The sequence below is a fragment of the Lates calcarifer genome, unplaced genomic scaffold, assembly GCF_001640805.2.
Source record: "Lates calcarifer isolate ASB-BC8 unplaced genomic scaffold, TLL_Latcal_v3 _unitig_794_quiver_2689, whole genome shotgun sequence".
Classification (NCBI taxonomy): Eukaryota; Metazoa; Chordata; class Actinopteri; family Centropomidae; genus Lates; species Lates calcarifer.
This window is the reverse complement of record NW_026117996.1, coordinates 1-15,402: the sequence shown is the minus strand read 5'-3', so window position 1 is coordinate 15,402 and position 15,402 is coordinate 1. Positions and strand designations below refer to the sequence as shown.

General features: G+C 33.3%; 1 long non-coding RNA gene across 2 annotated transcripts; it reads right to left on the bottom strand.

Moving 5' to 3' along the window:
- Positions 1-7,437: 7,437 nt before the first annotated feature.
- On the bottom strand, positions 7,438-12,575 carry LOC127142161 (uncharacterized). 2 transcript variants are annotated; one of them, XR_007812650.1, is made up of 5 exons: positions 12,219-12,574; positions 10,986-11,448; positions 9,755-10,217; positions 8,505-8,971; positions 7,438-8,091 (listed from the first exon to the last, which is right to left on the bottom strand). It is a non-coding gene; the product is annotated as an uncharacterized LOC127142161 (long non-coding RNA). The 2 variants fall into 2 exon arrangements; XR_007812651.1 differs by lacking the exon at positions 8,505-8,971 and having other exon boundaries at positions 12,219-12,575.
- Between the last annotated feature and the right edge of the window lie 2,827 nt (positions 12,576-15,402).

Here is a 15,402-nt window from a genome sequence, read left to right as displayed (position 1 = left end):
GTGGTTTTTGACTCCTTACTATACTATGACATTTTTTGACTATTTTTCATGTCTTACTATACTATGACATTTTTGGTGGTTTTTGACTCCTTACTATACTATGACATTTTTTGACACATTTTTAAGCCTTAGTTTACTAGGACCATATTTGTTGTTTTTTTGATGCCTTACTATGACATTTTTAGTGGTTTTTGACTCCTTACTATACTATGACATTTTTTGACTATTTTTCATGTCTTACTATACTATGACATTTTTGACTATTTTTATGTCTTACTTATACTATGACTTTTTGGTGGTTTTGACTTATACTATACTATGACATTTTTTTTTTTGTCCTTACTATACTATGTTTTTTTTGGTGACTATACTATGACATTTTTGACTATTTTTCATGTCTTACTATACTATGACATTTTTTGACCATTTTCATACCTTACTATACTATGACATTTTTTGGAACATTTTTCATGCCTTGCTATACTATGACATTTTTGGTGGTTTTTGACTCCTTACTATACTATGACATTTTTGACAGTTTTTAAGCCTTAGTTTACTAGGACCATCTTTGTGTTTTTTTGATGCCTTACTATGACATTTTTTGGTGGTTTTTGACTCCTACTATACTATGACATTTTTTTGACTATTTTTCATGTCTTACTATACTATGACATTTTTTGACTATTTTTCATGTCTTACTATACTATGACATTTTTTTGACTATTTCATGTCTTACTATACTATGACTTTTTGGTGGTTTTGATCCCTTACTATACTATGACATTTTTGGTGGTTTCTGACTCCTTACTATACTATAACATTTTTTGACTATTTTTTCATGTCTTACTATACTATGACATTTTTTGACAGTTTTTAAGCCTTAGTTTACTAGGACCATCTTTGTTGTTTTTTTGATGTCTTACTATACTATGGCATTTTTGGTGGTTTTTGACTCCTTATTATACAATGACATTTTTTGACCATTTTTCCTTACTATACTATGACATTTTTTGACATTTTTCATGTCTTTATACTATTTTTTGAGTTTCATGTCTTACTATACTATGACATTTTTGGTGGTTTTTGACTCCTTACTATACTATGACATTTTTTGACAGTTTTTAAGCCTTAGTTTACTAGGACCATATTTGTTGTTTTTTGATGCCTTACTATGACATTTTTTAGTGGTTTTGATCTCTTACTATACTATGACATTTTTTGACTATTTTTCATGTCTTACTATACTATGACATTTTTTGACTATTTTTCATGTCTTACTATACTATGACTTTTTTTGGTGGTTTTTGACTCCTTACTATACTATGACATTTTTTGACTATTTTTCATGTCTTACTATACTATGACATTTTTTGGTGGTTTTTGACTCCTTACTATACTATGACATTTTTTGAACATTTTTCATGCCTTACTATACTGTGACATTTTTGGTGGTTTTTGACTCCTTACTATACTATGACATTTTTTGACTATTTTTCATGTCTTACTATACTATGACATTTTTTTGACTATTTTTCATGTCTTACTATACTATGACATTTTTTGACCATTTTTCATACCTTACTATACTATGACATTTTTTCAACATTTTTCATGTCTTACTATACTATGGACATTTTTTGGAACATTTTTCATGCCTTGCTATACTATGACATTTTTGGTGGTTTTTGACTCCTTACTATACTATGACATTTTTTGACTATTTTTCATGTCTTACTATACTATGACATTTTTTGACTATTTTTCATGTCTTACTATACTATGACATTTTTTGACTATTTTTCATGTCTTACTATACTATGACTTTTTGGTGGTTTTTGATCCCTTACTATACTATGACATTTTTGGTGGTTTCTGACTCCTTACTATACTATAACAATTTTTGACTATTTTTCATGTCTTACTATACAATGACATTTTTTGACAGTTTTTAAGCCTTAGTTTACTAGGACCATCTTTGTTGTTTTTTTGATGTCTTACTATACTATGGCATTTTTTGGTGGTTTTTGACTCCTTATTATACAATGACATTTTTTGACCATTTTTCATGTCTTACTATACTATGACATTTTTTCAACATTTTTCATGTCTTACTATACTATGACATTTTTGGAACATTTTTCATGCCTTGCTATACTATGACATTTTTGGTGGTTTTTGACTCCTTACTATACTATGACATTTTTTGACAGTTTTTAAGCCTTAGTTTACTAGGACCATATTTGTTGTTTTTTTGATGCCTTACTATGACATTTTTTGGTGGTTTTTTGACTCCTTACTATACTATGACATTTTTTGAACATTTTTCATGCCTTACTATACTGTGACATTTTTGGTGGTTTTTGACTCCTTACTATACTATGACATTTTTTGACTATTTTTCATGTCTTACTATACTATGACATTTTTGGAACATTTTTCATGCCTTGCTATACTATGACATTTTTGGTGGTTTTTGACTCCTTACTATACTATGACATTTTTTGACTATTTTTCAAGTCTTACTATACTATGACATTTTTGGTGGTTTTTGACTCCTTACTATACTATGACATTTTTTGACTATTTTTCATGTCTTACTATACTATGACATTTTTTGACAGTTTTTAAGCCTTAGTTTACTAGGACCATCTTTGTTGTTTTTTTGATGTCTTACTATACTATGACATTTTTTGACTATTTTTCATGTCTTACTATACTATGGCATTTTTGATGGTTTTTGACTCCTTACTATACAATGACATTTTTTGACTATTTTTCATGCCTTACTATACTGTGACATTTTTGGTGGTTTTTGACTCCTTACTATACTATGACATTTTTTGACTATTTTTCATGTCTTACTATACTATGACATTTTTGGAACATTTTTCATGCCTTGCTATACTATGACATTTTTGGTGGTTTTTGACTCCTTACTATACTATGACATTTTTTGACTATTTTTCATGTCTTACTATACTATGACATTTTTTTGACTATTTTTCATGTCTTACTATACTATGACTTTTTTGGTGGTTTTTGATCCCTTACTATACTATGACATTTTTGGTGGTTTCTGACTCCTTACTATACTATAACATTTTTTGACTATTTTTCATGTCTTACTATACTATGACATTTTTTGACAGTTTTTAAGCCTTAGTTTACTAGGACCATCTTTGTTGTTTTTTTGATGTCTTACTATACTATGACATTTTTGGTGGTTTTTGACTATTTTTCATGTCTTACTATACTATGACAATTTTGATGGTTTTTCATGCCTTGCTATTACTATGACATTTTTGGTGGTTTTTGACTCCTTACTATACTATGACATTTTTTGACTATTTTTCATGTCTTACTATACTATGACATTTTTGGAACATTTTTCATGCCTTGCTATACTATGACATTTTTGGTGGTTTTTGACTATTTTTCATGTCTTACTATACTATGACATTTTTTGACTATTTTTCATGTCTTACTATACTATGACATTTTTTGACAGTTTTTAAGCCTTAGTTTACTAGGACCATATTTGTTGTTTTTTTGATGCCTTACTATGACATTTTTTAGTGGTTTTTGACTCCTTACTATACTATGACATTTTTTGACTATTTTTCATGTCTTACTATACTATGACATTTTTTGACCATTTTTCATACCTTACTATACTATGACATTTTTTGACCATTTTTCATGCCTTACTATACTGTGACATTTTTGGTGGTTTTTGACTCCTTACTATACTATGACATTTTTTGACTATTTTTCATGTCTTACTATACTATGACATTTTTTGACCATTTTTCATACCTTACTATACTATGACATTTTTTGACCATTTTTCATACCTTACTATACTATGACATTTTTTGACTATTTTTCATGTCTTACTATACTATGACATTTTTGGAACATTTTTCATGCCTTGCTATACTATGACATTTTTGGTGGTTTTTGACTCCTTACTATACTATGACATTTTTTGACTATTTTTCATGTCTTACTATACTATGACATTTTTTGACTATTTTTCATGTCTTACTATACTATGACATTTTTTTGACTATTTTTCATGTCTTACTATACTATGACTTTTTTGGTGGTTTTTGATCCCTTACTATACTATGACATTTTTGGTGGTTTCTGACTCCTTACTATACTATAACAATTTTTGACTATTTTTCATGTCTTACTATACTATGACATTTTTTGACAGTTTTTAAGCCTTAGTTTACTAGGACCATCTTTGTTGTTTTTTTGATGTCTTACTATACTATGGCATTTTTTGGTGGTTTTTGACTCCTTATTATACAATGACATTTTTTGACCATTTTTCATGTCTTACTATACTATGACATTTTTTCAACATTTTTCATGTCTTACTATACTATGACATTTTTGGAACATTTTTCATGCCTTGCTATACTATGACATTTTTGGTGGTTTTTGACTCCTTACTATACTATGACATTTTTTGACTATTTTTCATGTCTTACTATACTATGACATTTTTTGACAGTTTTTAAGCCTTAGTTTACTAGGACCATATTTGTTGTTTTTTTGATGCCTTACTATGACATTTTTTGGTGGTTTTTGACTCCTTACTATACTATGACATTTTTTGAACATTTTTCATGCCTTACTATACTGTGACATTTTTGGTGGTTTTTGACTCCTTACTATACTATGACATTTTTTGACTATTTTTCATGTCTTACTATACTATGACATTTTTGGAACATTTTTCATGCCTTGCTATACTATGACATTTTTGGTGGTTTTTGACTCCTTACTATACTATGACATTTTTTGACTATTTTTCAAGTCTTACTATACTATGACATTTTTGGTGGTTTTTGACTCCTTACTATACTATGACATTTTTTGACTATTTTTCATGTCTTACTATACTATGACATTTTTTGACAGTTTTTAAGCCTTAGTTTACTAGGACCATCTTTGTTGTTTTTTTGATGTCTTACTATACTATGACATTTTTTGACTATTTTTCATGTCTTACTATACTATGGCATTTTTGATGGTTTTTGACTCCTTACTATACAATGACATTTTTTGACTATTTTTCATGCCTTACTATACTGTGACATTTTTGGTGGTTTTTGACTCCTTACTATACTATGACATTTTTTGACTATTTTTCATGTCTTACTATACTATGACATTTTTGGAACATTTTTCATGCCTTGCTATACTATGACATTTTTGGTGGTTTTTGACTCCTTACTATACTATGACATTTTTTTGACTATTTTTCATGTCTTACTATACTATGACATTTTTGACTATTTTTCATGCCTTGCTATACTATGACATTTTTGATGGTTTTTCATGCCTTGTTATAATATGACATTTTTTGACAGTTTTTAAGCCTTAGTTTACTAGGACCATCTTTGTTGTTTATTTGATGTCTTACTATACTATGGCATTTTTTGACAATTTTTCATGCCTTATTATACTATGACATTTTTGATGGTTTTTCATGTCTTACTATACTATGACTTTTTTGGTGGTTTTTGACTCCTTACTATACTATGGCATTTTTTTGGTGGTTTTTGACCCCTTACTATACTATGACATTTTTGGACCATTTTTGACGCCATACTATACTTTCATATTTTTTGACACCTTACTATACTATGACATTTGTTGACCATTTTTGACATTTTTTGATGCCATACTATACTATGACTTTTTTTGACGTCATACTATACTATGACATTTTTAAAATGTTTTTGACATCATACTGTACTGTGGCAGTTTTTGGTGATTTTTGATGCCATGATTTTTAATGGTTTTTGGTGTCTTAACTATTTTTACCACTTTTGACACCTTACAGTATTATGGGATTCTTGATGTTTTTTGATGTCTTGCCTATCTTGTCTATGACAATTTTATGATATTTGACCCCTTAGTATACTATGACTGTATTTGGTGGTTATTGAGACCTTCATATAATATGACCTTTGTTGATGGTTTTTGACATCTTACTCTATACTACAACATTTTTTGTCAAAAAAATTTCATAGTGCCATACTGCACTATGACATTTTTTGATCATTTTCGACATAGACATATACAGTATAATATGGCGTCAAAAACCATGATAAAATGTCATACTATAGTAAAGCATCAAAAATGGTTTTTAAAAAATGCCACGGTAGAGTAAGGCTTCAAAAAATGTCATAGTATAGTATGGTGTCAAAAATGGTTAAAAAATGTCATGGTAGAGTAAGGCATCAACAAATGTCATGGTATAATATAAAGTCGAAAATGGTTAAATGTCATAGTATAGTAGGACATCGAGAATGGTTAAAAAAAAATGTCATGGTAGAGTAAGGCGTCAAAAAATGTCATAGTATATTATGAAGTTGAAAATGGTAAAAAAAATATCTTCGTATACTGAGGCATCAAAAATGGTTAAAAAAATGTCATAGTATGGCTATGACATTTTTGACCATTTTATTATAGTATGGTAACCAAAACCATAAAAAAAGGTCATGGTAGAGCAAGGCGTTAAAAAATGTCATGGTGTAGTGAGGTATCAAAACCATCAAAAGTGGTTTAAAAATGTCATATTATAGTATGTCATCAAAAATGGTCAAATATGTCACAGTATAGTATATTCTATGACATTTTTTAATGCTACAGTTTTAATGCTTTACTGTGGCGTTTTTGATGTCTTAGTATAAAGAGACATTTTTACTTCTATTTTGGATTAGTCTTGCTTCTGTATTGCTATTATATAACAGATTAGTTTTGCTGTTACCTCTAATATTACATTTACTTTTACTATATAATAGTTTTCTTAATACGTATCAATTCTAAATTTGCAGATAACTTTTACTGTTCCAAACTACATCTAGTAACAGATTACTTTGTCTATTACATCTTACTTCTGACATTGCTAATTACTTTGACATTACTTCTATTAATACAGTTTACTAAAGCATTATTTTTATATTTCAGATTACTTCTATTTTTACCACAGACGTTCACATACTGAGTCACTTTACATTTCAACCTTCATCTTCTTAAAAGATTAAAAATGTCTGTTTTGTGTCATTTTCGTTTAATGAATAACAACCAAATTTACAAAGGTATTAACAGCCAATTATTTGAAAACTAAGTAAATAAGGTCCTTATTTTTTGACATTTTTATGCATTTCTATGCTTTATTTTTTGACCATTTTTGATGCCTTACTATACCATGAAGATTAAGAAATTTTTCAGTCCCATTTTGACTGATCCTTAACAACAATAACATCTGACATTTTGACACATTACTATACTGTGACATTTTTACTTCTATTTTGGATTACTATTCTGCATTGCTTTTATATTACAGATTACTTTTACTGTTACCTCTAATATTAGATTACTTTTCCTATTACATATTACTTTTCTAATTACATATTACTTCTAAATTTACAGATAAATTGTTGCAAAGTATATCTAGTAACAAGTGACTTGGACTATACATCTCACTTCTGATATTGCGAATTACTTTTATATTCTATTAATACAGATTACTTATACATTATTTTTATAGTGCAGATTACTTCTATTATTACGCTTTTTCTGCTCTGTGTTGGACAGTTGATGTAAAGCTGTTAGTGAATTACCTGGAGACTTCTGTTCTGGTCTCAAAGAACTTCTTCATTGTACTCTCTGTGATCGTGGACTACGTCTCTGTGATCGCGGATAATGTCTCTGAGATTATGGACAAAGTCTCTGTGATCATGGACAGTGTCTTTGTGATCGTGGACGATGTCTCTGAGATCATAGACGCTGTCTCTGTGACCATTAACAATGTCTCCATGATCGCGGGCAGTGCCGTCAAATCGGTGACCCCCGTCTCCGCCGATTCTATCGCAAGGTCTCTACGAAGCATGGGACAATGTCTCTGATCAAGGACAACGTCTCTCTCGTCTTTGACAAGGTCTCTGCGATCACGGACAATGTCTCTGATCGTGGACGATGTCTCCCTCATCCTCAACAATGTCTCTCCGATCATGGACCATGTCTCTGTGATCGTGGACGATGTCGTGGATGAAGTGGTGACACCTGGAGGAAACCAAAGAGAAACATACAAAGGAAAATGATCAATACACTACTACCTATTCCTCATCAACAGTTTAACCATGAAAACACAGAGAAATCTTTAACATTACAGCTGAACCACAACATTTAACAAACATTAGAGGCTGTTTCAGAAAATTAACAGTTGACTGTCATCACCTCCTGAACAACCAACAACAATAAATATTTGGAAAAAAGTCAAATAATTATTTGTGTGTCTATCAACTCATCACTGAAGCAGTCATGTACGTTACTTTTACATTACATCTATTAATACAGTTTAATTATACATTATTTTTATATTGCAGATTACTTCTATTATTACACTTTTCTGATATAATGAACACAATGTCAGTGCTCTGTGTTGGACAGTTGATATAAAGCTGTTAGTGAATTACCTGGAAGCCTTTGTCCTGGTCTCAAAGAACTTCTTCATTGTTCAAAGACTCTGTGATCGTGGACTACGTCTCTGTGATCGCGGACAATGTCTCTGAGATTATGGACAAAGTCTCTGTGATCATGGACAGTGTCTTTGTGATCGTGGACGATGTCTCTGAGATCATAGACGCTGTCTCTGTGACCATTAACAATGTCTCCATGATCGCGGGCAGTGCCGTCAAATCGGTGACCCCCGTCTCCGCCGATTCTATCGCAAGGTCTCTACGAAGCATGGGACAATGTCTCTGATCAAGGACAACGTCTCTCTCGTCTTTGACAAGGTCTCTGCGATCACGGACAATGTCTCTGATCGTGGACGATGTCTCCCTCATCCTCAACAATGTCTCTCCGATCATGGACCATGTCTCTGTGATCGTGGACCATGTCTCTGTGATCGTGGACCATGTCGTGGACGAAGTGGTGACACCTGGAGGAAACCAAAGAGAAACATACAAAGGAAAATGATCAATACACTACTACCTATTCCTCATCAACAGTTTAACCATGAAAACACAGAGAAATCTTTAACATTACAGCTGAACCACAACATTTAACAAACATTAGAGGCTGTTTCAGAAAATCAACAGTTGACTGTCATCACCTCCTGAACAACCAACAACAACAAATATTATGAAAAAAGTCAAATGATTATTTGTGTGTCAATCAACTCATCACTGAAGCAGTCAGGTATGTTACTGTGAACTGTACAATAAACACTATCATTTAAGTAAATCTTTGAATACAGGATTTTAACTTGTGGTGTTTATTATACTTCAGTAAAGTCTGAATATTTCTTCCACTACAGACGGTCTCATACACAATCATTATTTCACATTTCAACTTTTGACACCTTACTATATCATGATATTTTTTGACTGTTTTTGACATCTTACTATAATTTGATATTTTTTACTTCTATTTTGGATTACTATTCTGCATTGCTTTTATATTACAGATTACTTTTACTGTTACCTCCAATATTAGATTACTTTTCCCATTACATATTACTTTTCTAGTTACATATTACTTCTAAATTTACAAATAAACTGTTGCAAACTATATGGAGTAGCAAGTGACTTTGACTAATACATCTTACTTCTGATATTGCTAATTACTTTTATTATTACACTTTTCTGATAAACTGAACACTGAACAAAAACAATGTCAGTCTCTGTGTTGGACAGTTGATGTAAAGCTGTTAGTGAATTACCTGGAGACTTCTGTTCTGGTCTCAAAGAACTTCTTCATTGTACTCTCTGTGATCGTGGACTACGTCTCTGTGATCGCGGACAATGTCTCTGAGATTATGGACAAAGTCTCTGTGATCATGGACAGTGTCTTTGTGATCGTGGACGATGTCTCTGAGATCATAGACGCTGTCTCTGTGACCATTAACAATGTCTCCATGATCGCGGGCAGTGCCGTCAAATCGGTGACCCCCGTCTCCGCCGATTCTATCGCAAGGTCTCTACGAAGCATGGGACAATGTCTCTGATCAAGGACAACGTCTCTCTCGTCTTTGACAAGGTCTCTGCGATCACGGACAATGTCTCTGATCGTGGACGATGTCTCCCTCATCCTCAACAATGTCTCTCCGATCATGGACCATGTCTCTGTGATCGTGGACCATGTCTCTGTGATCATGGACCATGTCGTGGACGAAGTGGTGACACCTGGAGGAAACCAAAGAGAAACATACAAAGGAAAATGATCAATACACTACTACCTATTCCTCATCAACAGTTTAACCATGAAAACACAGAGAAATCTTCAATATTACAGCTGAACAACAATATTTAATAAACATTAGATGCTGTTTCAGAAAATCAACAGTTGACTGTCATCACCAACAACAACAAATATTTGGGAAAAAGTCAAATGATTATTTATTGTGTCTATCAACTAATCACTGAAGCAATCATGAATGTTACAGTGAACTGCACAACAATAATAAACACTATCAGTTAATTTTTGAATGCAGATTTTAACTTGTTTGTTATACTTCAGTAAAAAGTCTGAGTATTTCTTCCACTACAGACGGTCTCATACACAATCATTATTTCACATTTCAACTTTTGACACCTTACTATATCATGATATTTTTTGACTGTTTTTGACATCTTACTATAATTTGATATTTTTACTTCTATTTTGGATTACTATTCTGCATTGCTTTTATATTACAGATTACTTTTACTGTTACCTCCAATATTAGATTACTTTTCCCATTACATATTACTTTTCTAGTTACATATTACTTCTAAATTTACAAATAAACTGTTGCAAACTATATGGAGTAGCAAGTGACTTTGACTAATACATCTTACTTCTGATATTGCTAATTACTTTTATTATTACACTTTTCTGATAAACTGAACACTGAACAAAAACAATGTCAGTCTCTGTGTTGGACAGTTGATGTAAAGCTGTTAGTGAATTACCTGGAGACTTCTGTTCTGGTCTCAAAGAACTTCTTCATTGTACTCTCTGTGATCGTGGACTACGTCTCTGTGATCGCGGACAATGTCTCTGAGATTATGGACAAAGTCTCTGTGATCATGGACAGTGTCTTTGTGATCGTGGACGATGTCTCTGAGATCATAGACGCTGTCTCTGTGACCATTAACAATGTCTCCATGATCGCGGGCAGTGCCGTCAAATCGGTGACCCCCGTCTCCGCCGATTCTATCGCAAGGTCTCTACGAAGCATGGGACAATGTCTCTGATCAAGGACAACGTCTCTCTCGTCTTTGACAAGGTCTCTGCGATCACGGACAATGTCTCTGATCGTGGACGATGTCTCCCTCATCCTCAACAATGTCTCTCCGATCATGGACCATGTCTCTGTGATCGTGGACCATGTCTCTGTGATCATGGACCATGTCGTGGACGAAGTGGTGACACCTGGAGGAAACCAAAGAGAAACATACAAAGGAAAATGATCAATACACTACTACCTATTCCTCATCAACAGTTTAACCATGAAAACACAGAGAAATCTTCAATATTACAGCTGAACAACAATATTTAATAAACATTAGATGCTGTTTCAGAAAATCAACAGTTGACTGTCATCACCAACAACAACAAATATTTGGGAAAAAGTCAAATGATTATTTATTGTGTCTATCAACTAATCACTGAAGCAATCATGAATGTTACAGTGAACTGCACAACAATAATAAACACTATCAGTTAATTTTTGAATGCAGATTTTAACTTGTTTGTTATACTTCAGTAAAAAGTCTGAGTATTTCTTCCACTACAGACGGTCTCATACACAATCATTATTTCACATTTCAACTTTTGACACCTTACTATATCATGATATTTTTTGACTGTTTTTTGACATCTTACTATAATTTGATATTTTTTACTTCTATTTTGGATTACTATTCTGCATTGCTTTTATATTACAGATTACTTTTACTGTTACCTCCAATATTAGATTACTTTTCCCATTACATATTACTTTTCTAGTTACATATTACTTCTAAATTTACAAATAAACTGTTGCAAACTATATGGAGTAGCAAGTGACTTTGACTAATACATCTTACTTCTGATATTGCTAATTACTTTTATTATTACACTTTTCTGATAAACTGAACACTGAACAAAAACAATGTCAGTCTCTGTGTTGGACAGTTGATGTAAAGCTGTTAGTGAATTACCTGGAGACTTCTGTTCTGGTCTCAAAGAACTTCTTCATTGTACTCTCTGTGATCGTGGACTACGTCTCTGTGATCGCGGACAATGTCTCTGAGATTATGGACAAAGTCTCTGTGATCATGGACAGTGTCTTTGTGATCGTGGACGATGTCTCTGAGATCATAGACGCTGTCTCTGTGACCATTAACAATGTCTCCATGATCGCGGGCAGTGCCGTCAAATCGGTGACCCCCGTCTCCGCCGATTCTATCGCAAGGTCTCTACGAAGCATGGGACAATGTCTCTGATCATGGACAACGTCTCTCTCGTCTTTGACAAGGTCTCTGTGATCATAGACGACGTCTCTGATCGTGGACGATGTCTCCCTCATCCTCAACAATGTCTCTCTGATCATGGACCATGTCTCTGCGATCATGAATGATGTCGTGGATGAAGTGGTGACACCTGGAGGAAATAAAAAAGAAACATACAAAGGAAAATGATCAATACACTACTACCTATTCCTCATCAACAATTTAACCATGAAAACACAGAAATATTCAACATTACAGCTGAACCACAACATTTAATAAACATTAGAGGCTGTTTCAGAAAATCAACATTTGACTGTCATCACCACCTGAAGAACCAACAACAATAAATATTTGGGAAAAAGTCAAATGATTATTGATTGTGTCTTATCAACTAATCACTGAAGCAATCATGAATGTTACAGTGAACTGCTCAACAACAATAAACACTATCAGTTAATTTTTGAATGCGGGATTTTAACTTGTGTTGTTTGTTATACTTTAGTATAATCCCATTTTGACTGATCCTTAACATTAACAATCCAAGACAGAAAATTTGCCATTTGTTGGTTCTGATGCAATATTGTTTGGTGAGAAGGTGAGGAGAGCTACAGTGAATTTGTCCACAGAAAAGACAATGACAACTATTCTGAAACATATTTTTTTTCAAACCAAGAATGACAAAGACAGAGGCTTGACAGATGAGAATTTATTTTTTGTCATATGATAAATAGCAAATACCGTTGATTAAGCTAAACAAGGACATCTGAAAACGTCACCTTGAGCTCTGAACAAGTACAGTTAATACTTTTTTCTGATTTAATAAACACGATTAATTAGTTCTTCTCATATTCAGTACTAAATTCATTAAATACCAAGGTTTGAGCTGGGATTTACCCAGGTGACACTAGACAAAAAAAAAAAAAAAAAAAAACGAAAGCAGTTGCTGACATTAATAATTCAGGTCATTAACACGTATTTTTCAGACTAGGTAAATGTTTCAGACACATGCCTGTTGGTCTGTAGGGTAATGTTTGTGTGTGTGTGTGTCCAAGCTGCAGCAGCTGAACAAGTAGACCTGGAAAACACAAGTTCAACACTTGAAACACTGATTAACTAATACAAAGAGTGATGGGAACTTATTACCACTAAAACCCATACAGTGTAAAAGAAACAATAGTGAAAACACTAAAGCCTTGACAATTACTTAAATAAACTGACCTAAAAGAAAAAACCAATGTAAAAAAAAATCTGAAAGCATAAATTTGACTTTAAAAGCTTAAATTTTGGTGTAATGATTTCTAACTAATCTCAGCTCATACACTGTGGAGGGGCCGAGAGACAAGATGTAGTTTCAAGCCTTTAACACCAAACTCTACTAAATCAAGTATGAAGTCCAAACAAATGACTAATCACTAGGATTCTCGTCAGACGAGATCTCATGTCACGAGATCCCGCGATATCAACGCGACAGTATTTCTCTTAAGGTGAAAAGCTGCTTCATGAGACAGTTTCCAGCTGCAACTAAATTATGGTGTGTTCCAGTTGTACTTAGAAGTGGGAATTTCTGAGTTCCTAGTCAACTGGAACACCCCATGAAGTTGGATTTCCAACCCGGAAAGTCGGACGAAACCCACCAGCCCGATATACGAATCAAAGATGGCTGCTACTCGCATCAATAGCAGTGAACACTCTGCTAATATTACTGTTTATAGCAACTGTTTTTATCTGTGGACATGTTGCTACGCTGTTTGTATGGGCAGAATACCACGTAGAGCGTAAGAACAGCTAGTCTGAGATGCGTTTGAATTGGTTCACGGTTATGGTTTAACGTTACGCCTTTTAAGAACAGTTAAATTTGAACTGCTGTCTAAGAACGTTATTAAGTGCTTGCATTAAAATTTAATGTTAACAACTGATGTGTTCTACAGGTGGAGATTTGTTTTGAACATGTCCTAAAAAGCCATTATGAGGCCTTCCTGTGAGCGTCCATGTTTACCCGTCTTCTCCGACTAGGCCGTCAACTCGTAGGCGACATCATTCTCAGTTCTGAGACCATGTCTATAGTTGTGTATGGCTGTGTAGCTGTAACCACCTCTTAACTCTCCCATCATGCATTCATCTACATTGCTTTGCAGGTGCATTTTGATCTTTCCAGTCATATATTTCATCACTGAAGTTTTCTTAAAAATTGTGTCAAAATGTCATCTCGTCTTGTTCTCGTGTCCCCGAATAGATATTAATCATTCCAGCGGAACCAGAACATCAGAGTGTTTCGGAAAATGGGCTGCTTGCTGTCACATGTGACAAAAAAAAGCATCACAACCCTAAGAACCAACAGCAATGTAACTAAAATGTTTGAGGCTCAAACTAATAGAGGAGCACAGAGTTAAAATGTCGGTTTCGAGCTTGTATTTAACATATAGCTGAGCTCAATCAAGTATTAGGGCACCACAAATTAATTTCTCATTACTAATATATACAACTGTGGGTTAATAGACAGCTATGGACAGATTACTGCCACAAATTTACAAGACAAACAAAAACGACAGACAAAAAACTGACCTTCACTGCCACAATGAAACACAAAATGACCTCAAATGTAATATGATCACGAATTGACAAAGAACTACAGAAACGCATTAAGAACGACCACAAAGAGACAAAGAAGCTGACCACAAATAGATGTACAGACAGACAGACTACTAAAGAGTTACCTTTCCTCCCAAAGGTGCCCACAACCCATGTCAGGGACGCTAGTCTCAGAAACACAAAACACACTTTAACCCACGCAAATAAGAACGACACCACAAGGGAAAAGCCCCACCATTTTAAGATAAGGCTAATGCTAACGCTCGCCCGCTAATGCTAACGCAGACATCCAGGTGTAAAGCAA